We start from the raw sequence: 25664 nt of genomic DNA on the forward strand, positions 1-25664 counted from the left end.
CTGTGTCAGTTCAGCAATCACTACAGTGTACTGTGATAGTGCTTAGATGCAGCTAGGAGAGGTACCTGAACACAGTTATCAAAAACTGCCAGTCCTAGAGTTCACAAAAATAACTAATGAGTCCCTAGGTTTTGTTCTGCACCCTATAAACTGCTAAACAATAAGGTGTATTCAAGATCAGGAATTTTATCATACATTGAGCTACCAGAGTCTTCAGTATTAAATCATTTACAGCTATACTCCACTTCCTTTCACTGCTGACAGGACACACTGAATGAAATTAGCAGAGCAAATAAAGACAGCATTTGTAATTAGGGAGGTAAGAGTCCTTTAGGATATCCCACTAGGAGTGGTAAAACCTTAGGTCTAGATAAAATAAAAGGAAAATGATGCACGGTGAATCAAGGGAAGTAAGAAGGTAAGTATCACTATAGCAAGTAGTCTGATGAAGGTGACCAGAGGAAAACAAACAGCACTGGTGACAAACGTGACAAAGGCCATTTCGCATGGGGGTTTGGTTTATTTTTTTGTGTTAGTTTTGGTTTGGTTTTTTTTTTTCTTTAAAGAAATCAAGACTGGAATGATGAAGATGACCCGTGAGACCACAGAACTGGAGGAAAAGGCAAAGGCAGCCCAAAAAAATCTTCACAATGAAAAGAGGGGAAAAAAGGAAGGAAGTGGTGACTTCTCAGCAATGGTTCACATGGTAACTAACCTAACCTTTGGACCACTTTTCACTGAAAAACAGCACTTCAGTGGAATGAAACTCATTCTCTAGAAACTGTGTTCATAGAACAGAGATAGAACCCCTTCCCCAACATCCAAGTCCCTTGCACTAGCATTAGAAAGGTACTGTGCAGGCACATCTATGAACAGCAATACAGAACTACTTCCTCTCTTACTCTTTGGAGTAAGTATTCATTTATCGTCAGTAGTTCTGAACATTCTTAGCCAAGTAATTCTGCAACTAAGGAAGACTGCAATTTCTTTCTTACTTGCTTCAAAGGTACATTTATACTGTGACCAAGAACGGACAGTATTAGGGCAGTCACAGAGCTGCTGTGGCCAGCTAGTCTCTTTACAGGAATACAAATCTTTTTACAAAAAGATTCTGTCAGTGGTCATCCCATTTGTGTATGTCTGGTATCTTATTTTTATGAATTATACCCAAGCAACTTAAGAAGTGCCTATTTATCTTCAAGCTTGAGTGATTTTTATTTTACCTTGTTTTATTAACACACTCGCCCTGCCTAACTATCACAAGCACTCTGGAAGTAGTTCGAATGAAATAGAAAGGTGACATTTTGAATTTCAAGTGTCTCCGAACTATACACTCCTGCAATTTAGAAAGATGGTTTTGTTCGTGTCATTTTCTTTTAAATCAAAGTGCTGAAACCCATCTGCACTTTTCTTATTATTTCTGACTTCAAGTCAAGAAAGCAATGCTGTTCAGACGACCACAAAATATACGTAAAGTTTCCTTCCACAGGTAGGTTTAACAAAGGGAAGAGGGAACAGCTACTCAGAGTCATGTCTTTGGAGGCAACACAGAAAAGCATGATAACTACCTCATTACTCAGAATCAGCAAACACTTCCTTTCAGGTCAGGCCTCAATTTGAGAACAGCACATGCAAACATTCTCTAGCACAACATATTAGGTTAATTTTTTGCTTTTACTGGTACGACCCTTGCACTACAATGTTTAACACTTAGCTATATACCAGCTGCTTACTTCTGCTTAAGTGAGTGCAAAGTGCTATATCAGTATGGCTTGGCTTTTTCATTTCAGTGTTGCACCCAAAAAAAAAAAAAAACCAACAAGATCCCATTGGCTCTTTGATGACATTTCACCATTTCCCTTCTACCTTCATCTATCAAACACGTTTTTCTTAAGCCTTAAAACATTAAAAAACAACCTATTTCATATTTCAAAGACTAAGAACATAGTAACAGATGTAAGCACTAGAATTCAGCAGAGATATTAGATTCTGCAGTGTCTTTTTCCCCCCAACACCATTCCCTAACCTCTAAATGCATGCTAATTAAGAACAAGTATGTTCTTCCCACATTCTATCTAATTTTGGCAAGTCTTACATGTTAAATTACAGCAACTGAGGAATGCAAGACTGCCGAGAAAAAGATAAAAATACCCTCTTCAAACAATTGCTTTTAATAGTATAATATCCATGTTCCAGCATTAACCATTCTAGTACTCTTCTATTCCTAATTTTTAAAACAAAAGCAGTTTCTCAATCCTGTTTGAAGATACCAGGTTTAATAGCACTAATATGCTCTAATTGGACTAATAAACTTTCCCTAAAAATGCACAAACAAAAACCCAACTATTTGGCACAGCTTAACAGTTGACTAAAACTTGTTTGATAGTGGATGCTTGCTCAGCAGTCCTTTCTCTGCAACTTCTATATGGTGTGAATGAAACAGTCTGTAACTCACACTCTGGCCTTATACCGTACTGCAGCCAGAAAGAAAACTGGCCAAAGGATAAAACCAATTCTATCCTGGCACTGCTTCCTTCTGTTTGTAGTATTAATACTGTGCTTCTTTTAAAGATTTTCTCCCTAATGTGTTTCCAAACAGACCATTCACAGATATTTCTGGCAGTGGCAGACTCAAGATGCCAAGCTTGGGAATGTATTTTTCCATCAGTAACAGTTCCATCTACGGCTGTCTGTTTCTCAAGTCATCTGATGACTGTTTGCTAGCCTGCTCAGCTGCATGCAAGGCTAGTACACTGCACGGTAAATGAATGTGCAAGTTCTATGGCAAAAGGACTTTCTTTCCAATTCCTGTTTGCTTTACATAAAAACACAAGAAGAACCTGAGATACTAAGGGCACTCATATACTAACCTCTGTAACAATAGAGAAGTAAAATTAACACTGCCTTCTTTCATAAAATATTCAAATTTTAATATTCAGAGAATGCACAATACATGTTCAGATGTCAGCCAAAGAGCACTTTAGCTGGCAATATTCTGATAGCTACAGAAAGTAGTAATAGATGTATGCCAATTTAATTAATGCTAATTTAGCACTTGGTGTATCTCTTATTTAATTCAAAATCGTTCATGTATAAAATTGCACCTACTTGTGCCAATGTAGCTAGTTACAGTAAAATACTTCAAGTCAAGTTTCTTGTTTTCTGTAAGCATTTAATACTTCACTGTTTAAAACCCCCACATTCACTGAAGGGCAACTAGGAGAATAAAAAATCTTTGATTTTGTTTATACAATGATAATAACTTTAAAGTTTCACCTATAAATTATATTAAGTCAAACATCTAAATAAAATTTTATACAAGCAAAAATACACGAGGGCTTTCAAAAGCAGTTAATTAATGGTCCTGTTTTATATACCTACACATGGAAAGAGTAATAGGCAACGCAAAATCTAGGATCTATTTCTCAAACTAACTCCTGCCAAGCTACTCACCTGTATAATAGAGGAAATAAAGCTACTTGAACAATGGAGCAATAACTATGGTCATTTCTCTACAGTTTCAGTGTAACAGTTTTTATGTGAAAGACAAACTTCCTTTTCCTAAATATTATGAGTAATGTAGATCACAAGCCACAGCATCTTCTCCCTGAATTCAAGACAAGGTTTTGGAGTTCAGGAACAATTAATTGTTTTAGAACGTAACTAAAATATTGTCTTACCAGACTTTTGACCTACATGTTCTAGCCAATTCCTAAAAACTGACACACAATTACTGAAATTATAAGGAAGTTTGAAACACTGTAGACTGTGAGATGAAAATTTGAATTGGTCAAAGTCTCTCCCTGTTACAAAAAACTAACTTTGTACTTTGAAAAACTCATGAAGATTTTGGCACTCTGGCACTGAGAGGAGTGAACTGTCACCCTTTTCCAAATGATCAAGGTGTGTCTTTTGTGAAGCCTGAAAACCTTAAGATTTTTTACTTGTTTATTATTATTAGCATCACTCTGTTCTTAACTGGAAAATGATGGGAGGAGGCAGGCACAGCTACAGAAGAGAAACTGGTATTAGCATCAGTAAGGGAAATTTGAAGAGAGCACACCTGTAAAGCCAGCCTTGATGGCCTTCATTCTGCACCAGCTGATTCAATCTCTACCACAGGTTGAGCCAAATTTTTTAATTAATGTATGTAATACTTTAAAATTAAGTACTCTAAAGAGCTGCTAAGCATTTAAAGGCATTGACTTTTCAAAGCCATACTAGTTGTATGCAAGTTTCTAAACACAAATGTACCACATTCCCTGCATTGTCAACAGCTAACCACAAGAAGTGGTTTATTTAAGACCTCAGCATACTAAACCAAAGTACACAGAGAAATAGATGTATGTATGGTTTAGAGTTTATCTGGGAGAAGTGTATTACTCTGGTGAACTCTGGGACACACAAAAACCATGGTCTGACTGGGATGGACTTAACTTTCTTCACAGCAGCCTATGTATGGACTTGTGGTTTGGATTTGCAACTAAAATAGTGTGGATAACACAACATTTTGGCTGCTGCTGTGTATAGTGCTTGCACAGTGTTAAGGCTTTTTTTTCCCTCACCCTGGCCCCACTCCAGCAGATAGGCTATGGGTGGACAAGAAGCTTGAAGGAGATACAGTCAGGACAAATGAACTGAACTGGTCAAAGGCATATTCCATACTGTGTAACATCATGCTCAGTGGTAAAACTTAAGCAGAAGGCGAGGGTTTGTCTTCCAAGGTGGCTGCTGCTTGGAGACTTGCTAGAAATGGGTCTGCTTGTGGGACATACTGAGTGATTTCCTTACCATCACTTGTTTTCCCTTTCTCCTTCCTTCACTTATTAAACTGTCTTTATCCTAAACTATGAGATTCCTTGCTTTTGCTGCTCCTATTCTCCCCTCTGGCCATGGGAGGATGGGAGGAGAAGGCAAGTTGAGTGGCTGTGTAGGAGCTTGGCTGCCAGTCAAGGTCAACCCACTACACATGGTAACTTCAAGATATTTTCCAGCCCTTTTTTCTGCTAAAATGATCATCAGTAGCACATTTGGGGGATTAATAACACTGTCCTTTTAGTTTTTAAAAGATCATTATTTGAAGGTGAGGGGAGGTAGCCAAGAAAATGCTGCAGGGTTAGTTTCTGACTAAGAAAACTTACCAATTCAATGTCTTCTGGGGTTTTATTGTCATTATTTTGATAATAAACCTGTACAGACTTCTGTAAGACACAGAAATCATTTAAGATTCTTAAGAGTAGTTTTACCATGTTCAACAGCTGTGTTGCCAGAGTGTTTTCAAATTTTTTCTCAGTACCCCAGAAACTGCCATTTGTTTAGTCTAACCACTCGCAGTACAGATTGTTTTTTCTAGATTCTACTTCCAAATTATCTGTGGTTTCTAGTACTCTAGGCAGAAAATGTGCGCAACAATCTAGTGAGGGACTAGCCATTCTTCACATTTCCCTTAGAGGGAACGGAGATTTCTCCCAAAGGTCTTGAGAGAGGCCAGAGTTCAAAGCCTCCAACCAGTATCAAAAATAACAAAAGAATTATCACTTGAAAACAAAACTACAATTCCTATGAATCCTCCAGGAAGAGACTCTGCCATTCTAAGCAAACAGATTTACACGGTCATTTTCCTTAAGATTCTGAGGTTTGTATTTAAATATCATTTGGATCTACAATTAATATATATATATTACTTTTTTAAGCATGTACATAATACATTTTTTTTATCTTGCCTTCTTTCAATCAGTAATAAATACATGGCAACAATAAAGCTTTAATCTTAACCAGGAGCTACGAAAGAAATCCTCTCTTGTGGCCTCAGCTTTTAGGGATGAACACTGACAACTGTCATTTTCACATCTGCAGAATATTTTCCACTTCCAAGTGATTCAGATTGACCTGCTAAGGACCCTCCAGATCAACTGGATTTCATCAATTCCCATAAGTTTATTACTAAATACTATGGATAATCACTGAACTGTTTTCTGATCATTTTCACCTCTCATATAAACCACAATTCCCTGTTCCCCACTGAGCACGAAGAAATAATTCCAGTACCCAACATGACATAGCCACAGGTATCTTAAGTTGAATGCAAGAATGTTGTTAATGGATTCAATCAGCAGGCAATTTCTGTTAACAAAAAGCCAGCTTGAACTCCTTGAAAAGAGAAAAAGGCAACAAGAATGAAGAAAATAACCTCTCTCTCTCCCACACACAGAAGTCATCAAATCATTCTCATCCTTTGCAGAACTACCAAGGGTTTTCTTTTTTATATGGGTAAAAGAGGTGAATGGAAAAGAAGGAGAATAAAAAAAAATATATAAAGCTCATTTCTCACTAGAGAGACTAATTCTGGGAAGAGTAATTCCAAGCAGGTTTGCCAAAACTGTAAGAAACACTGTAAGCACATGCTGGAAAGAAGGCTTCATCTAAACCAAAAAGGAACAGTATCAGCAAGTTAATTCAACACTTTCCTGTAACCTTTTGAAATTTAATCACTGAGAAAAGCCTTTATAGATTTAACAGCACACATTTTAAGATGATGAATCCTTTGTGGAAGAATCCTGTATACTCAAGTAAAAGAGAGAAAGTGACTACACTTCAATAGTGAATGAGGATAAAACAGAAAAGAGACATTTAAACAATGCAGACAGACAATATGGAGAAACAGGAATGCCAAACTTTAAATGAGGATGTTGACATGACAGATGTTTCAGACTGTCAGTGTGAAATTACTACCAGCACACAAGTTCACAAAGTCAAAATAAGCTGCTAGTATAGAAGAGTTCTGCTACAGGTGAAAGGTGGTTTACAGTTAAATGAGATAACTCTTGTCAACACATATGACAAGATCTCTATGCATTGAGATTCCACATGTGTTCAAGATACTTTCAAACACTGAAGAAAAAGAGGCTGAGAGACACAGCACATCATTAATAAAAGACTTCAATACTTTTCAAGCAGACAAGACAGCCGTTATGTTAAAAATATGATTCCAAGATCTCAAGAAATCTTTGAAGTTATACATCATACACAAATACTTTACAGGAGAGCAAACGCAACATCAGAATATTAATTAAAAAGTGAAATAAAGAACATGAATAAGGAATGATTGCTCACTATCTCGCCCTATAAAGAGAAATAAGGAGGCATCAAATTAAGCTAGCATGTGCCAGATTCAAAATAAAGACAAGAACGTACCTTTTCATTATAAACACATTCAAGATACAGAACTCTGAACCACAGGATATGCTACAGATGCCGAAGTGTACAGGGTTCAAAAATAAACTTAGAAAAATAATGTCCTTTAAATGCAGATACTGAATATGAGAATACCACCTCTGGCTCAGAAAACCCTAGAGCAATAAGTCACTGAAAAATACTAGGTCAATACTGAGGGATAACAATACATAATTACTTCATCCTTGCACTTCTCTCTGCAGAAAGCTGCAGGTGGTTAAGGAACAAGCAGTGAACTTTTTTGTAGTTAAGGTCAAAACACAGACCAGGGCTTCACTGTCTGTCTCTTCCTTCCTCCACACTGAGGTGCCTGAGACAGTGAATGAAAGATGCACTTGCTCCCTTGAGAACAGCACCTGGGCACCTTCCAGAGGCCTCTCCAACTCTGCAGAGATGATGAAGCTGCACAGCTGGATCATGGCTTTACTGCAGCTCTCACCCAGCTTCTCCAGGTTGGCAGCCTTGACTGCAGTCAACAGCTCAAGGGCAAAGCAGCCTCGGAGGCAAAGGCAGCAGTGATGGCAGCACTAGCCCTAGTGTGACCATATCCTCCAGGTGACCTCATTGTGAAGCACCTGGGCTACTAGAGGGGCTCCAATGTGGTACTTTGGTACCTTATCCTTCCCTGGGCTAGAATCCAGCCAGTGCTTGTGCATCAGGGACAGGGCAGCCTGCACATTCAGCACCATGTTGTGTTTACCAGTTATTCAGTCCAGCCTTTGCCAAGCTATGCAACTCCATTCCCTGTACTTTTCCAAGCAGATTGTCCCATCTAGTATGTATCCAGTGAGCACTGAGCCATTAATTTCTTTTGCCCTGTTGCTCAGCCTTTGTCTGCATGACTTTCAGCTCTACCTTTCCTGTATGCTTTACAGAGCATCATTCAAGCACTTATTCAAGCATGCCCATTTTCACTGGAGATAGGATGATGCAGAAAAGCATCAAAAGGGCTAGATGCAGAAAAGTCTTTGTTAAAAGAAGACTTGAGAAAGCTTAAGAGATGCGTGTTTAAGAATAAATTTATTTATATTTCTGTTTTTGAGTCTTTGATTCACTTCACATGATGGAGATTATTCCACTGCCACGCTTGCTTTATAGCGCTCCACTGGAACAGAGGAACTGCTAACTACCACTTCAATGGCCTCCAAAACCCGCCTTTCTTTCCCTCAACAGGAAAACCAGCTAGATAGAAGTGACTTTTACTAAGGAACTTAGCCTTTGAAGCAACCCATGAAGCTACTTTTGCTCATGGAAAGGATCCTACTACCACATCTATGGCTGGCCCCAGGAGAAGAGGAATATATAAGATAGCTTTGAGCTACTTTCCATTTCCTCTCTCCTTGGCTGTATCAAAGTGTAAAGGAAAATGAGATGTAGAACCAGAGCACTAGAGATATGGAGCTCCAGCACTCTGTACCTTTCCCTTTTCCCTTTCTGTAAACACTCTCCCTTAACGCTCTGACCTGCTTTGTGGTGTGACTTTTTAACAATACAAACTCACTGGAACTGCAAACTGGTATCATTCTGCACCAGAAGCCGGTTGGCCAATTTGAAACAGCTCAGCAACACAACATTCTCTTCCTGTGTAGTTAATTATCTACAAGCCACAAAATAAACCTGAATGGTAACTTGCAATTTTAATTAATCTCAAATTAAATAAGGGATATTTTAAATATCTCTGGGTTTAAGTTTATATTGACAGTTTTAAATGCAAACAGAACTCTGTTTTATTCACACATTTGGGTCGTCCAACAAATCTTGTGAATCAAGAACATTATATTTGTTCCTGATGCATAGGCAAGTACAGCTTTGGTTCAATGATACTCATATTAAACAAGATATCTTGTCTTCCTGGTAAATTGGTCTTCCCTTTAAAATACATACAGCCACCAAAATAGAAGTAGTCTATTCAGTTAATCCTATACATTGAACTAAATAGAACTACCTTCAAGTGTGGCCCAAGAAAATGACAATAACTTTATGTTACTACCTTTTAAAAGAAAATAAAAACATTCGAAAAATATGCAATGATACACAATGGACACACAGGCTATAAGGAGAAGAAATACATATAATACAGTAATTTTAAGCATACAGTAGAAGAAAATGACACTATTCTTTTTATTGTTCTTGCCTACCAACATAGGTCAGCTATACAGAACTCAAATGACAGGCCAGAGAAGAGACACTCACAGTCTCACACACACACAAATATTTTAAAACAAAACAAAAAAAACCAAAAAATAATAAAAAGGTATCATGTGGATGGAATCAAAAGTGAGTAAGTTACAAGATGCTACCTTAGAAAACACCTTCTTGCATCAAGTGATTATTTCCTTCTATTTGAAAAACTGCCAGATTTCTTTCCAAAGCATTTGTTAAGAAGCATTTTTTTTATCATGGATCTGCCCCTTACATTGATTTCTGAGACCTTGTTTCTCTACACAATTGCAAACAAGTGTCTCACGGCCCTAATAAGCTTTGCAATAACTGGAGGAAAATAGATTATAAAATGCTGAGCACAACAAATACCTTTAGTAAGGAATCTCAAAATAGCCTGGTCAAGGAACTGGAAAAAAGATGCCCATAAACTTTTAATTTTTCTATTATCTGTGGTTGAAGTTACAGCTTAAAACCAGACTGCTCTGGTTTGGATCTTTTTTTTCTTCTGATTCTTACATGTAAACAAAACAGAGTTATAAAGTTCTAGCAGGTGTCACTTTCTCCCAATGAGTTATTTGTGAGCACTGACAGAAAATGTAAAATGTGAGATAAGTACATTTTTCAGTAACAGTCCAGTTCAAAGTCTCCTACAGTTATAGTACATTTCTTATTGTGTTTTACAGTAACAAATTATATTAAAACAAAGACTTCCTGGAGGCAAGGAGAAATGGCTTTTCATTGCCGAGTTAAAACAAGTAATGAGTTTGGCAAGCTACAAAAACAACATGAATGGAAATGGGGAAGCTTCAAGCAGCATAATTTCTACCTCATAGAACTGCAGCTAGTGGAACACACAGAATGACCACAGACATAGTGAATTTTCCTTTATCACCTACATAAACATAGTTAGATAAGAACATTTCTTATTAATGTGCAGTAGTGCAATGTAGAAAAAAGGTCCAAATATCTTTCATTTTCTCTAAAGTGTTGCCTCTCTCCCTTTCTTCAATGTAGCAGGTGCAAGAATGGCAGTCCTGCTTGCTTTCCCACTGGAACATTGGAGAGAAAATATATCTTCCTCCCTGGGATGACCATGATTTTCATTAAAAGCAAGGTAGAACTAAAGAAAACTATATTAGACACAAAACTTTATTCCCTAAGAACCACCATAAAAAGAACCCTATTTCCAGAGGCAGGGTTAAGAAGTGTCACATTAATTTCATATGCTGCAATGCTGAGAGAAGATGGTTTGACAAATCACAGAGGGATTTTGCTGCTGTTCAACTGCCTGTAACAATAAGATCTCCCAAGACACCTTCCAGCAAGAAATTAACTGGACTCCCAGGAAGACAAAAAAAAACCCACCACCACAGAATACTAGTAAGTGTAGCTTTCCACAATCAGAGAATGGTTTGAGTTGGAAGGGACCTTAGGACCATTTACTTCCAACCCCCTGTCATGGGCAGGGATATCTTCCACTAGACCAGGTTGCTCAAAGCCCTGTCCAACCTGGCAATGCTGTACCATGCTGAAATCATTTATGAGCTACCAAAGTTGTAGGTAGAGGACTCAAAAATATCTTGCCTCATTCAGTCACATTATTCTTGGCATAAAACTCCTCTTGACCCACAACCAGAAATCCATTCCTCTTTTTATTTTTTTTTTTCTTACACCAGCTCTCAAAAGCTGCCCTACTACTTAGCAACAGGGAACACATGCAACACCAACACTTACACCTCTTTCTGTCTGTGATTGCATGCAATTCTACAGTTTCCAAATATCTCCTTTAAACATTGTGACTATGATTTATATCTCGACTATCTGTGAAATCATAGTATTCTCTCTTCATTACTAGTGCTGAAACCTGTTAACATTCTCAAGCAAACTGTAGTGACATGGCAGATAAGGGTAAGGTTCTGAACCAAACAGAAAAAAAGATAATGTTGCTCTGCATTTCTGTTTTAGGTACTAAATAATTTCACTTGTATTTATCTTATACAAAAACTTTTTAAACATTTAACAGCTATGCTGTATTTTAACAGAACACATCAGAAAAATCTTACTTCTCCAACACCTCAGGTACTATTTGATAAAGTAGTCTGAGCATCCACTGAATTAATATAAAACCTATTTCATGGTGGCACCATGTTAAACCACAAGGTGGTACGTTTTCTTGGCAAAAGATGCATTTAGTTAGTGGCATTGCATTACGTAATTTTACTAAATTCACCAGAAAAAATTATAAATACCTGAAATAAATTCAAAAATTAGTTATTTACTTCACTGGGGATTGTTTGCAGACCAAATACTGGAATCTGTTTTTTTCTAAATAAAATTAATTCAAGATTCTTAAGTCTGTAGGAAGTGGTTAATCTTGTAAATAATTTTTTAGAGGCCAAAGCTTTAATCACAAGCTCTTTTTTATCCCACTTACCTCCCCCTCAAAACGATTATAGTAAATTTTATGTATCCATTAAGGACAGAGTTGAATTTCAAATCAGATGTGGAATTAAAAAAAAATATATATTGCTGCAGCTGAGCACTCTGAAAGCATGTATTTGAGCTGTGATTTCTGGTTAATATAAAAATTTGTGCGCAGTTACCAGGATCAGTTTTCTCCTGGCAAGGCAGTAGCAACTACTATTTTGGGAGCTAAGTTCAGTATTTATGGACAGAAATATTTATTTCCACATGTAAACCGATTTAAATCTATGTCATGTTCTATTGCTGTTACTCCAACAGTGTCATTTTCAAACAAAAAAAAAAACAAAGCAGCATATAATCAGACTTTTAAAAACAAGAAGTAGAATTACCTGAAGCTTTTAGAGTTAAGAATTACGTAACAATAACACTGCTGAAAGTGATGCTCAGAAACTATGAGTCAGGTACTAGATTTTGTCACAAAGTGGACACACAAAAGCATGAGGATTCCAGAATCCTCAGGAATAACAAAAGTGTTTTCTCCATCAATCTGGCTAAGAAAGAATAGACTAACAGGAATCACTCTCCTTCCTAGTTTACTTTTTCCTAGCCAGAAAGTTTTGAAAAAGTAAAAAAAGAAAATAATTCCTCAAAGAAGAAAGAAAGGAGAAAAAGAAGAAAAAAAAAGGGGGGGGGGGTGGGTGGGAAGGGAGATTATCCTAAGGAAAACTCAGGACAGCATCCTGACAGACTCCTCACACCATTTCTACTTTCAACAGTTGAAATGACAAAGTGTTGGGATTTCCTTCCAAGATAATGCTGTTATATCAATCTTGTGGGACCTAAAAACTTCCAGTTATTTTTATCCTTCATCTGTTACTATAACCATGTAATAACCAGTTTAACCCTCAGATGAATTCTTCTCTGAGGTGAAATTTTAGATGTTTTTCAGGAAGTTATCTAGTCTTAATGTTACACTTTGAGTTTACTAAAGAAGAAAAATGCCTTCTTTGCTGTTCTGGACTCTGATACGGGCATCCTGAACAGCCTCACAAATTACAAAAGCAAAAGAAGTACAAGATTGAATAAAATAAACCATTAACAAGAGTGTTGGGCAAGAACTGTATAGGACATCCAAAATACTCAGATTGCATTTACAAAAACAAGGTCCTTCCTCTTTCATATTTAACAGCTTACTATAAAAGGAAAGCACTTTTATTAGCACTGTATTTTTCAGCTTTATGCAATGCCCATGCCATTTCATTCTGTTACTAGGCAAACAAACGTATACTTGACTATACCTAGGAGCTAGATGCTCTAATCAGCAATTTGTGTGTCACCAGCACCATAAAATCTTTATAACATGGTAAAAGATTTCTAACAGAACTTCCACCTCCTGCAAAGATGTTAATGCCAGCCACTTCCAACACAAGCATCATCACCAGCACAGGCTTACAGGGTTCTTCAAAGAGAGGTTTTAAATATTTAGTCAAAGGTTTTAACAGCACCCTCCCGTTGCCAATTAGTGACAGTGATACCACTTAAATCTTTGACGATGACAACACTAAATATATTACAATCCACCTCAGCATCAGACTATTGCTAAACCTTCATTATGCCATAAGGGATTTACACATTAACTGGCACATATTTGGAAGAGCATTTTAGTCCTACACTGCAAAAAAAAAAAAAAAGGAAAAAATACATAAAAGGGCAACAGAATTTTAAAAAGCACAGAAAAGTTTGAATAGGTGGAACAACTAAATACGTTCAGATTCATAAAACAAATGTGAGAAACACCTTTCTCTGTTCTTCAAGATACAGGTAACTTGAAAGTGTTCTTCTAACACAAGAACCAGGGGATAGAAGATAAACAATTAAGTACCTGTCAGGTACAGCCAGGCAGAAAAGGTCTTCTTCACATAACGCATAGTTAAGAAGCTGCCACAAGAACATTACAGCAATGAAAAGCCTACAGAAGTCAAACTGGGCTTCAGCTCCAAGTCACCTAAAGTCAGGAGCAGATGTTAGGAAAGGAGGCTTTTTCTATCCTTCTCATAGCAGTTGCTGTTGGAGGCAAGCTTATGAGCCAAATGGACTTCTGGTCTGGACTTCTGGCAGCCTTTCTTAAATTCACAAGGGCTGGCAACTTGAAACAGATTCATCTACCCTAAGCTGGGCAGTCAGCCTTCATTGTAGGTTCAGGCCTCAAACCCTGAGGGACTTCACCCCATTGTGAAGGCTGACAGCCTTGCATAGGAATCTGTACTCCCTTTTTGTTACTCCTTTTGGGAGATTTGCAAGCAGACTTGAACTCTTGCAGAGGGCTCTGCTCAATTCTAGTGCTTTGCTGGAAATAGAAGGATCTCCACTAGCTGTTAAAGAAGGAAAGCAGAATATGGCCAGTCTCTGCTGTGGTCTCTGCTGCTGAAGCAGAAAACCCAGGGCATACGAGGGATGGGGAGAGACCAAAGAAGGGGAGGGGCAAACAGAGAGGGTTACACAAGAGACAAGGTAACACAAACCAGAACCAGGCCAAGCAGGATAGTAAAAGCATAACATTACAAGTTCTTCCAGGGCCTCATTTCTAAATCTACAAAATACCAGAAGACACCACTCACAACTAAAAGCACTCATTGCCTGAACACTATACCACTACTCTCACAGTAGATTCCAAGTCAGGCTTGCCATACAAAGAAGGACCAAACAGAAGGCACATGGTATGTGCTATTTAAGATGCGGAACAAATAAAGCTGAAAAGCATCAACCTTGTCAACCTCAAACAATGCTCGTGAGATGTATCACTGCAACTACTGCAACTGGGGAGAACAAAGAGAGAATAAAGAACTGGAGTTTAACAAATGAAGTACCTCCAAGTAAGCCATAAAATGGTCTTGGGGGTTCCTCAAAAGCAAGAAAAACATAATACTATCTAAACTCAAAACTAGTTACATCTGCTCTACTTTCTCCACTATGTGGTAGTAATGTGCCATGACTAAATGCATTCTCATTTCACATAAATATTAGTCTTTAACTATAGGATTCAGACTGGAAATGCTCTTTGCAACAATCTGCTATCAACATACCTAAAAAACCCCTGCTTTAGTGACAATTCTTTGTAAATGGTAAAATACATTTCAATTGATTCAACTTATTCCCTGAAGTGATTTATTTCCATCTATTACTGATGTTTTCCTGTCTTATGTAGCAAAACTGTATCTCATTTGTAAAAACAAATATTGTACTGAATGTAAATATTACTACAGCAAATCATGTACACGAAAGATACTTATTCTGCTTCTAATTTACTAAAGCATGGTGGAGTATACACAGTTGCTGTCTTGCTTGTTTTTTTAAACAATTGCTCCTATAGGGTTTACAAGAGTTGACTAAATGCAATAAACAACTGCCTATCATAAAAACACCTGCAATAACATAAAGGAACAAAAGCTTTGACAGTGAACTAAATTTCTGTCCTCTTAATCCAAATTACACTTTAATAATACAAAGAATTAAACAATGATTTGTTTATTTTTATTTTAAATAAACAGTCATTTACACTTTATTTTAAGGAATGCAGTTACAGTAAGCAGTTGACAAAGTCAAACACTTTTTCCATCAGGAACTAGGTAATAAAATACATAAAGCATTCAAGATTTTCCATCATACCACACAACAAAAACCAGAATTTCAGAATCATTCTTCCTCTCCTATCCTACACTAAAAAGTGCAGTAAGGGATGGGGATATGCTTACATACATGAAGCTAACACATCAAAGCCCGCACAGAACCTTACAATGCTCTACCTTTTTAGCCAAGGCAAAATAGTAATGCTGGTAAGAAGAAGGGAAAAAAATAAAACAAATGAAAACAGGGAAAGAAAAAAGAAATCATAGCCACAGAAGGTTATAATCGCAGAAGCCCAGCTACAACAAGAACTTGAAAATTCTGTGGCAATGCTTTCTAGCAAAACAGAACTGGTTCTTTTTCTTGTAAAATACTGATTATGTCATAATTTAGAGAAAATATCAAAATATTTACAGCAATTTCAAAGGTATTAGAAACATCATGACACTAATGTGCATACATCCACGTGCATAATATCAATTATCCACTATATATTTGTAAGGTACTGTCATGTTAAGGGGGTCTTTACCCCAGTTGAGAGTTTTACCTCCTTATGGGAGAAGGATGGGGGTGTTCTATTGGGAGTATAAGCTTTTACTGGGGTAAGGTACCTGTCACGTTAAGGGGGCCTTATTTCTTGCATCAAAATAAAACCCACAAATACGTTCCCTTTATTAAAGTATTTTTACAGTAAATTTGGCAATCCAAGTAAATATCTTCTTATTTTAAATTTTTCATTTGATTAAACTCTCAGCCACTACTCTGAAAAGGATTTTGCTTGTTTGTTTGTTTAAAGGCACTTCCTGTCTGCCTGCACTTATGAACTCCATACTACAATGTCCAGAACATGAATGTTTGGTATCCCAAAAGATCCCTGAACACAGTACACAATCTGAAGTACTCAGGAATATTTTATTACTTATTCCAAAGGGTCAAATGACATTAAAAGGAATCCCAGGAGAGGCAGAAATGAATCAGAATTATTTAACTTTCCCAAGGCTGCACCAGTTAACAGTGAGTCTCAGTACTGTGATTTCCAGTCACATGCTATGTTGCACTCCTCACTGTCTTGAACTTCAATGTTTCATGAAGTCAAGGTCTAGGAGGGAAGAGGTGAGTGAACTCAGGCATGCAAGGGACAAATAAGCCTATACTGAGACGTTTTTAAAAGAAATTAGTTAAGTAGAAACTATGAGATGTACTGCAGTCAAGAGAATGGCCAACATTCCAAAGGATTGCTTCATACATCTCCTACAACAGGGAGAAGAGAGCACAGTGATAGCACTACTCCATTATTAAAGGCATGCCAGGTGTGAAAATCAAGTGTAAAACAGTAAGTCTTCATAAGCACAAAGTGAAAAGCAAGGGGGACGCTTGCTACTTATTCTCCTTAAAGACAAACAAGCCACCCCTTTCAAAGAGCCCCTTTTAATGCCAATACTGCAACCAACTAAGTATTTTATGAATTTATACTTAATATTATTTTAGCATACTAGAAGGAAAGACTTTTTCTCATAAACGGTATTTCTGAATTAGATTCTGCAACATAACATTGTTCAGGTTATAGGCTGTAATGAGTAAAAACTGATATTTATCTTCAACATGGAGTCTATCATTTGAACTTACATTTAAAACCCATGAACTACAATAATTTAACAACAACAAAAAAAATCATGTATCACTGTATGATGGAAATGAGAGCATATTTAAAACTGGCTGTTCACTTGAAGATGGAAAAGCTATATACATTCTAGAAAATAAGTTAAAATCAGGAAGAATCTGACAAATTGAAGATACGATCTAAAATAATTAGAATGCAGTCAGTAGGACAAGTACAAGCTTTTAAACTCCATGCAGATGATTGCTTTTGACCATATCCAAAGAGGAATAATCAGCCAGCAGTGCTGTATGGAAGGATCACAAACAAAAGGTGATTAAAAGACAAAGAGCATCATGCTGAAATTAACAGTTGGTCCTGTAGCAGAGCAGTGGAGTAGAGTAGACTGACCTCTTGAGGTCTCTTCCAGCCCCATTTTCGAACAATACACATATGATGCTGCTTTTCACCATATTTTCTCCTTTTCCACATATGTTAAACATAAATTATTATACACCTTTCTTCCCCCAAAATCTACTTCCTACTCTACTTAGATTTAATCTATTTCTGAATTATGAACACAATCCCACATTTGTGTGCAAAGATAAATATTTTGGAATCAATGTCCAAGTATTATAATATGTGTTTTAACTTAATCTGGCTCACAGACAACCAGCAAATCTTTTTTAACAGAGTCAATGGGAATAAAACAAAAATCACTGTCAGTATCACCCATGGACCAGCAAAGGCTGGGAAACTATGTAATTAACTTGTCCTGTCAGTCTCAGTTTAAATGTTTTCATCTTCCATTAATTCAAACAAATCATGGGAGCAATGTATTATCTGTGAGCCAGAGGTAGTAGACCACTGCTCTAATTCCTAGTTTAAAAAAAGGCTAAACTACTTGTTCTATCTTTCATCAAGCCTAATAAAAGGCATTAAAGAAATTTCATCAGGTATTCATAATGATTTAAAATTCCATTAATTATTTTTTCACCACTGAACAGACTGAACATGTTTTGTGGAATCCTAAGGATCTGGGGGTGGAGGGGGTGAAAAAGTGCTATTATACACACTAGCCAAAGTCTTCATTCAGTCAACAGAAATAGATATGTAAGCTCTTACAGAAGAAAAGTCAGAGAAGTTCAGATCATCCAAATTAAGCTCGTGCTTCAAATCATTTTTTGGCAAAAATACCTTATCTTCATGGGCTATAGTACATAAGCTAACTAAATTACCTACGGAGCTTGGGTGAAGCGAGTATCCTCATGTATCCACTTAGTGGCTGTGACATATCTCAGTGCAGTGTCACTGTTAACAAGTAGTAAACTGCCTGATACATGCATCTAATACATATATACAATACTATATAAATACCTAAGGTTTACAGCTTTGCTATGACAGGGAAAAAAATATTTAGGAACAGATACTATATGGTGTTCTGTATTGTTTTAAAATAGATATTGTATTTTTAAAAATTAGGAAGCCAGTACATAATAAGTAGTAGAGGATAAAGAAGGAAGAATGCAAATACTAAAAGGTACCAATAACCTTCTATAGCCCAGCTGAGAATCCACAGATCAGAAAGAAAGTATCCTCTAAAAGGATTTATAGTGCTACACATAGCAGATCTCTCACACTATCTGACAAACCAAAGAGATGAGAAAGATCTACTATATATCAACAAGAAGAAACTAAGAAACAAACAAATGAAATAAATCCAAAAACAGTTCCTCAGAAAAAGCTATGCTTCGGTTGTCTAGTTGAAAGCCTGCCCAAGGTAAGACGTAGGAGTAGCTCAACTGTCACAGCCTTGTTTCCTAAATATAGGCTTTATTGTGGTGCCAATTTTAGTGTCAATTAGTACGGGTGCTCTGAGCAAGACATCTTCTATTGTTGGGACATTCATGTCTTTTTTCCACACAGATTTCTGTAACTAAGAAGATTTCAGCTGATGCTGTAACATTTTGTTTCCATGGGGAACAGGCGTGGAGAAAGAAAGTACATGTCAGGTTTTTTTCTCCTTCCTTCCTCTATATGGCTGTTTTCTTTCAACTTAAGGGGCTTCAGCACCTTTGAACCTGTGACTGCTCAATCAGGTTTACCTGAAAATGCCTAGCACAACTGAAAGGTATTGGGCATAAATGCATATATGTATAAATATCACAACAGCATCATTACCCAGGGTTCTTTCCACACATGAGAGATGACTGAAAATCAGGTAATTTCATATACTTTAAACTGATTCCAGCAATCTAAGTTCTTTATATCCATTTAGATAGAAGCTAGATGTTTATGATCTATGCCTGGTTCTCCACGAAGACTTGGTAATGTGCCATTGTGACTAAGGTAATTTAGAAGTGGAGAGAACATAGTTCTACTGAAAATACTACTTTAGCATTTACTATGAATGCAAAAGGCTTTATTAACACCTCTAAAACAATCGCAGTGATAAAAAATACTGCATAAGGTTCTCCGTATTTCTACTTTTTACACCTGATACAAACAGGAATATAGTATGAACCAGAAATTATAAAAGACTGAACAAGATAATAACATATGCTGGCATTTTAATAAGATACAAGATCTTGATGCATACACTGTATAACTCCTCAGTCACAGAAAGAGATATATGAATGTTTAGTTTCCAAAGAAAAGCTCTGCTGAAAATTATACCCTAGAATATACACCTGCTAAATTTGGTTCCTCTCTTCTCACAGACTTTGAAATTTAGGAGCTTCCAACGCTTAGCAAGTGCATGACAAAACGCACGAGTTTACACCCAGAATAAAATGGATATACAAATTTGCTTAAGTTATCAGCCAAGAAGTTTATTGACACTGAGTTCAGTATTCTTATATGCAAACAAAATTCTGGACTTTGCTTACAGAAACATATAACTAAGAACACTCCTTGTCACAAAATGCCAAACCAACTTTCTCCATTTATTTCTCTTTGTTGTCTTCCTAAATAACTGCAGTCTCTCCTAAGTGTATCTTTTCTCATTTTATTACTGTAACACCTCTCCTAACAAAGACATATTTATCCCACTGGATCTCTTTCTGTCTAGGTCTATAGTTTTGACAAACTGTGACATTCTGTAAGCATTTCTTGGAGACCCCCTGGGAGCAAGCAGCTCTGAGGAAACACAGAATCATAGAATAGTTAGGGTTGGAAAGGACCTTAAGATCATCTAGTTCCAACCCCCCTGCCATCATTTGCTGCCTTAAGGATTCTCGAAGTCCTACCACGTCCAAGTCTCCTTAAGAAAGATGCAGAGGAACATCACATAAAAACAAAGAAATCTCACTGCCAACTTGAGAGTAGCCGAGAGAAGTTCACAGGATGCTCAAATCCACTCTGAGCCACGAGATGGACTCACTGTAAATTCATTTTACAGACTATTAAAAGAACTGTTACAGGGAATTACAGGATACCATAGTTAGTTGCAAGAAGGAAAATATTATGGTAAAACAAAACAGTGACTGGAAGAAACACTACATACCAACAAGTGGTACATAAATCAGTCCACAAATCAAGTATCTGAAGAGCCTAATCTCTTAATGAATGCACGATGTGTTGTTACTACCCCCTCTGAAACATACAAAATCTCATTAATATAGGCAGAAAGAAACAGAAAGTGAAAAAGTCTCTGTAAAGACAGAAATGCAGTCCCCAGCTCTGAAGTCTGGTTCAGCAAAGGTAAACAATGAAATAGGCTATTCCATTAAAATTGCTACAGATGAAGAGTACAAGCTTTAACACTTTCAGCCTAAACACAGCTTATACACAAGAGTGAAAAGTAAACTACCATGGTATGATAACCATATTAGCTTTTCTAGTAATAGCAGCCTTACCACCTGTCATCATCCTAGATGACACTTCAGCCTTGAAGAGGATATCCTCTTGTACCAAACAAGAAAGAAAAATCCAAAATAATGCAGGTGCACAAAATAAAAACAGAAAAATATGGAACCAGGGAAAAAAAAGAAAGAACAGATACTGCAAGAAAGATAGGAAAGGGAAAAAGGGCAGCAACTGCTCTGAGGAGTTATGAAAATAGACAACCAATGAAAGCACAGACTAAAACCAAAATGAAATATGTTTCTGTGCTCCTGATTCTCATGCATAAACATGGAGGGTTCTAAAGAATTTAATCTCAACTGGACCTATTATTCAAACATCAGTTGTCTGTTTGTGACTCAAAAGCCTACAAGTTATCGGCAGGCAAAACATTTAAAATATTGGATATTCTATAAACATGCATTTTACAGACCAAGTAACAATGCTGTGTTTTGCATGAAGCGTAAGAAATCTGCATCTGGATGGGACAGACCTGTTCCCTGAGGCTCTACATCTTCTTTAAGAGCAGTTTTACATCATTGATGTGTGTTACTAAAACTCTAGGAACATTTTACAAAAATAGGTTATATATTACTTTTTCTACTCTGTTTTACAGACTAGTGCTCTGCAAGAGCAGACAACAAGAAGCATCTGAAGGTTTACTACTCATGCCAGATATTCCAAGAAGTTTCATATTGAAAAGTAGGCACCTACACAACCAGATTCAAACTACCTCTGAACTGCTGAACTAAGTAGGCTGAAGAATATTCAGTATCTGTGAAGTGATTTTTCCCAGAAGTATTAAAACAGTCATATATAAAATAAATATGGATCACATAACTTTGAATAGTGTTGTGAGGTTTTTTCCACTCATGTCATAATTATCCAAATGGTAACACAAAGGTATAGTAATCAGTTCTTGGCAGCTAAACAGATTACTATTCACATTTGCAAAATTATATTCATGAGTAATAATACCAGAAAGTTGAATAATTCTATATTACAAAATGCTATCATTTGTGTAGAAACTACAAACCTCGACTTAGGTATTCGCGAAATATAATCCAAAACATATTTCCTTATCTTATGCTTCTTGATCTTACTATATAATGAATCCCTAGATATTGTGTCTTTGTTTAGTCTCCAGAGAGGCAGAAGGTTGCTATATAATCAAAACATACACTACAAAGTAGTGTGATGGCATGATATACACTGCAAACAACACTAGTATCTTACTTGGGCTACCACAGACAAACAAAACTGTTAGGAAAACATTAGATCTGTAAAAAAAATCACTGGCAAATCTAGTAAACATGAAGTTACTCCAACACCAAGCTCAACTACCCCTGGTCTGTTGCTGTAATTTCTTTCACACACACACAAACATACACACCCAGCACCAGAGCTCTAACAGGAAGGGTGGGTGCAGGCTGTCAAATGCATTCCACTGCTGCTGCCCTTGCTCTCCCCTTGGTTTTTACAGAAAGGTCCAGGAGACCTCAAGTAACACAACTTGAGATACACTACTGGTCTTGGATTTCCACACGTTTTTCTATCATGCAGCCAATAGAACAGAAGTAACAGGCAAAACATGGACCTGACAACATCAGAGAGCAGAACCATCATGGGGCATTTGTTATTCTACCTGTGGTGAAGTGACAAGGGGTGGACTGGATGTATAAACTGTCTGCATTTGTTCAGTGCTATGATGTGATGGCATTGTTTTGATTTTGATGTAGGGAATTCCTTTTGTGTTGATGTGACTTAAGTTTCTGAAGACTGTGTGATGGATGTAGATTTTAATCATATTTAATTCTAAATATGCAATTCACAGAGGTGAGGGGTGGAATGTATTGGGTTTGTGTGGCAAGGTTTAGTAGAGTGGGGGCTACAGGGGTGGCTTCTGTGAGAAGCTGCTAGAAGCTTTCCCTGTGCCCAATAGAACCAATGTCAGCCAGCTTCAAGTGGGACCCACTGCTGGCCAATCCCGAGCCCAACGCTAGCGCCTCTGGGATACCACAATTAAGAAGGGGAAAAAACTGCTGTGGAAACAGCAGTCAGAGAGAGGAGGGAGAATACATGAGAGAACCAACTCTGCAGACAACAAGATAAAGCAAAAAAGTAGGGGGAAGAAGAAGGCGCTCCAGGCACTTGAGCAGAGATTCCCCTACACCCCATGCAGCAGACTGTGGTGCAGACCATGGTGAGGCAGCTGTGCCCCTGAAGCCCTTGGAAGTCTATAAGGAGCAGATCTCCACCTGCAGCCCCTGGAGGACCCCACACTGGATCAAGGGGATTCCCAAAGGAGGCTGTGACCCCTTCCCCATGGAAAGAGAAGCCTGCACTGGAGCAGGTTTGGTGCAGTACTTGTAATCCTATGGGGCACCCACACTGGAGCAGTTTGTGAAGAACTGCAGCCTGTGTGAAAGACTCACACCAGACAAGATCATGGAGGCCCGTCTCACGTAGCAGTAGCAGCGACCCCACACGGGAGCTGGGGAAGAGTGGAAGGAGTCCACCCCCTGAGGAAGATGGAGCTGCAGAGAAAATGTGTGACAGGCAGATCACAAGCCCCATTTCTCATCCCCACTGAGGGGGAGATGGAGAATTTGGGGGTAAAGTTAAGCCCAAGAAGGGAAGGGTGGGGAAAAAGTTTTGGGTTTGGGTTTTTTTTTTTTTTTTGGGGGGGGGGGGGGTGAGGAAGTTGAGATTTGGTTTTATTTCTCATTATCCTACTCTGATTTATTGGCAATAAATTAAACTAATTTCCCCAGGTCGAGTCCGGTTTGCCCGTGTCAGTAATTACTGGATGATTCCCGGCCATTGTCTTAACCCACAAGCCTTTTGTTACATTTTCTCTCCCGGGTCCAGCTGAGGAGGGGATATGATAGAGAGGCTCTGGTGGGGACCAGGCACCAGCCAAGGTCAACCCATCACAGCTGATCTGGAGACATATAAATATCTAAGAAGACAACAAACCTAGCTTGATTTTGATCTAGCTGACCTTGATTAAATTCAGCTCTTAAGTACTTGAAGTTGTGCTTCATTTTACAGCTAGTACAGTCATTATACCAATGGAGTAATTTCTTTATGTTCTCAGCCTTTTCACTGGAGTTGGGAAAATGTAACCCGAGACAAAGCGTCATCTCAGGAGCCATGGATTTAAGGAAAGGAAACAACTGTATTTGTATAAAAAACTGTATTAAAAAAACAAAGCCATTCCTTTTTATCTACATTCCACCATTGATGCTCCCCCTACTTTTCAAGCTGAAACATTAGCATTCAGAATATGCACAGCTAAGGATAAAGATGTTTCTATAGGTGAAGTACAACATAACCTACTGTTAAATGTGCTGTCACTTTCAACAAGAAGAATGCTCTCTACCCTACCTTCTCCCACCCCCAGCCCAATGAGATCCAGAATCTCTCATCACCTGCTGTGTGCCTGTCATGCACACAAGCCAATGGAGCCACAAAACTGCTCTGCACAGGTGCATCCCAAATAACAAGGATACTGTCTAATCCATGTCTTTCCCTGCCAGGCTGGTGCCCATGTTGTCTCTTTACAAGCCAGCTAGTTTCCCTGCCCTTCTCCAACAGGAGTTAGAGCCTTCTATTTTAATAAACCTCATAACATGACATCTTCCCCCTCTCTGAACCCCAAGCATGAATGTGTATAAAGCCATCCTCTCACTGGTTGTCCACTTCTGACAAAGGAAAAATCAAGTCCCCTCACCACAGCGAAATTAAAATATAAAAAATAAAAGAAAAAAATAAAAGACCTGGAACCAAGGCTCTGAGAGCCAAACCTACCACCCGCATCTCCCTGCCTCTGTCACAGAGAAAGAGGCAAGACCCCGATGGGGAGGAGCAAGTGCTCTTACCTTAATTATGCTGCTCCTCCGGGGGATGCCGGGTTTGCCTTCCCGTTGTTGACTGGTGGTAAATCCTTTCTCTTTGCTGCTGCTGCACTCCGGGCTTGCAGGAGGAGCCGATCCCGGCTGGTCGCCGGCTCCCGCCAGGGAACAGTCCCCGTTGGAGACCCTGCTGCCACCACTGTCAAAGCGGGATCTCCCGCCGCCGCCGCCACCACCACCTCCGCCGTCTCCTCCTCCTTCCCCATCCCCTGCCTTGAAGGCCACCTTCCCTTGGACCGGTCCGGGGGAGGAAGGCAGCCCCCCGCCGCCGGTACTGCCACCACTGCCAAACTCCGCCATCAGCCTCCCTGACTACGGCAGCAACGATACCGCTGTCCCCCTCCCCTCCTCCTGCAGCTGCTCGGCGGCGGCTCTTCTTCCGCTTTCCGTGTATTTACGATCGCGGGGGGATTTTGAGCACAAGTCTCTCCCCTCCGCACATTTGGCAGCCGAGGCCGCGCTGTTCCTCCAGGCGGGGGGCACAGAAACGGCTGAGCTGCGCCTCGGCGAACACCGCTCCCCCGGCACCTGGGGAAGGGACAGAAACGAAACGTGACACGGGGCGGCGGGCGGGAGCGTTACACTACAGCGCGCTCTCTACGGACACGCGTGGGGACTGAAGGGTCTGTGAGGTCTCCGCGCATCGCGACTCGGCGGCCCGGGTGCGGCTCAGAGCCGAGCGGGCACCAGGCGCACGCCGAGCGCAGCCCCACGGCGGGGAGAGGGGCCCGGCGCGGCCGCGGGAGGTGGGGGGAGACGTGAGAGGGACCGGAGGAACTGCGCCGCGCGGGCTGCTCAGCCAGGAAAAACAAGAGCCGCGTTCATGGCGGTGTTTTCACCCGTGTTTCACAGCGAAACCCGCG

The 25664-nt window shown here is 38.8% G+C and overlaps 1 protein-coding gene across 1 annotated transcript in view; it reads right to left on the reverse strand.

Moving 5' to 3' along the window:
* PLCL2 (phospholipase C like 2) overlaps positions 1-24891 on the reverse strand; it is a 103711-nt gene extending 78820 nt beyond the window's left edge. Inside the window, exon 1 of the mRNA XM_005144449.4 lies at positions 24769-24891. The gene's annotated coding sequence lies outside the window, so the exon portion shown is untranslated. The remainder of the gene's footprint in view (positions 1-24768) is intronic.
* Between the last annotated feature and the right edge of the window lie 773 nt (positions 24892-25664).

This window comes from Melopsittacus undulatus, chromosome 1 (assembly GCF_012275295.1).
Source record: "Melopsittacus undulatus isolate bMelUnd1 chromosome 1, bMelUnd1.mat.Z, whole genome shotgun sequence".
NCBI classification, from domain to species: domain Eukaryota; kingdom Metazoa; phylum Chordata; class Aves; order Psittaciformes; family Psittaculidae; genus Melopsittacus; species Melopsittacus undulatus.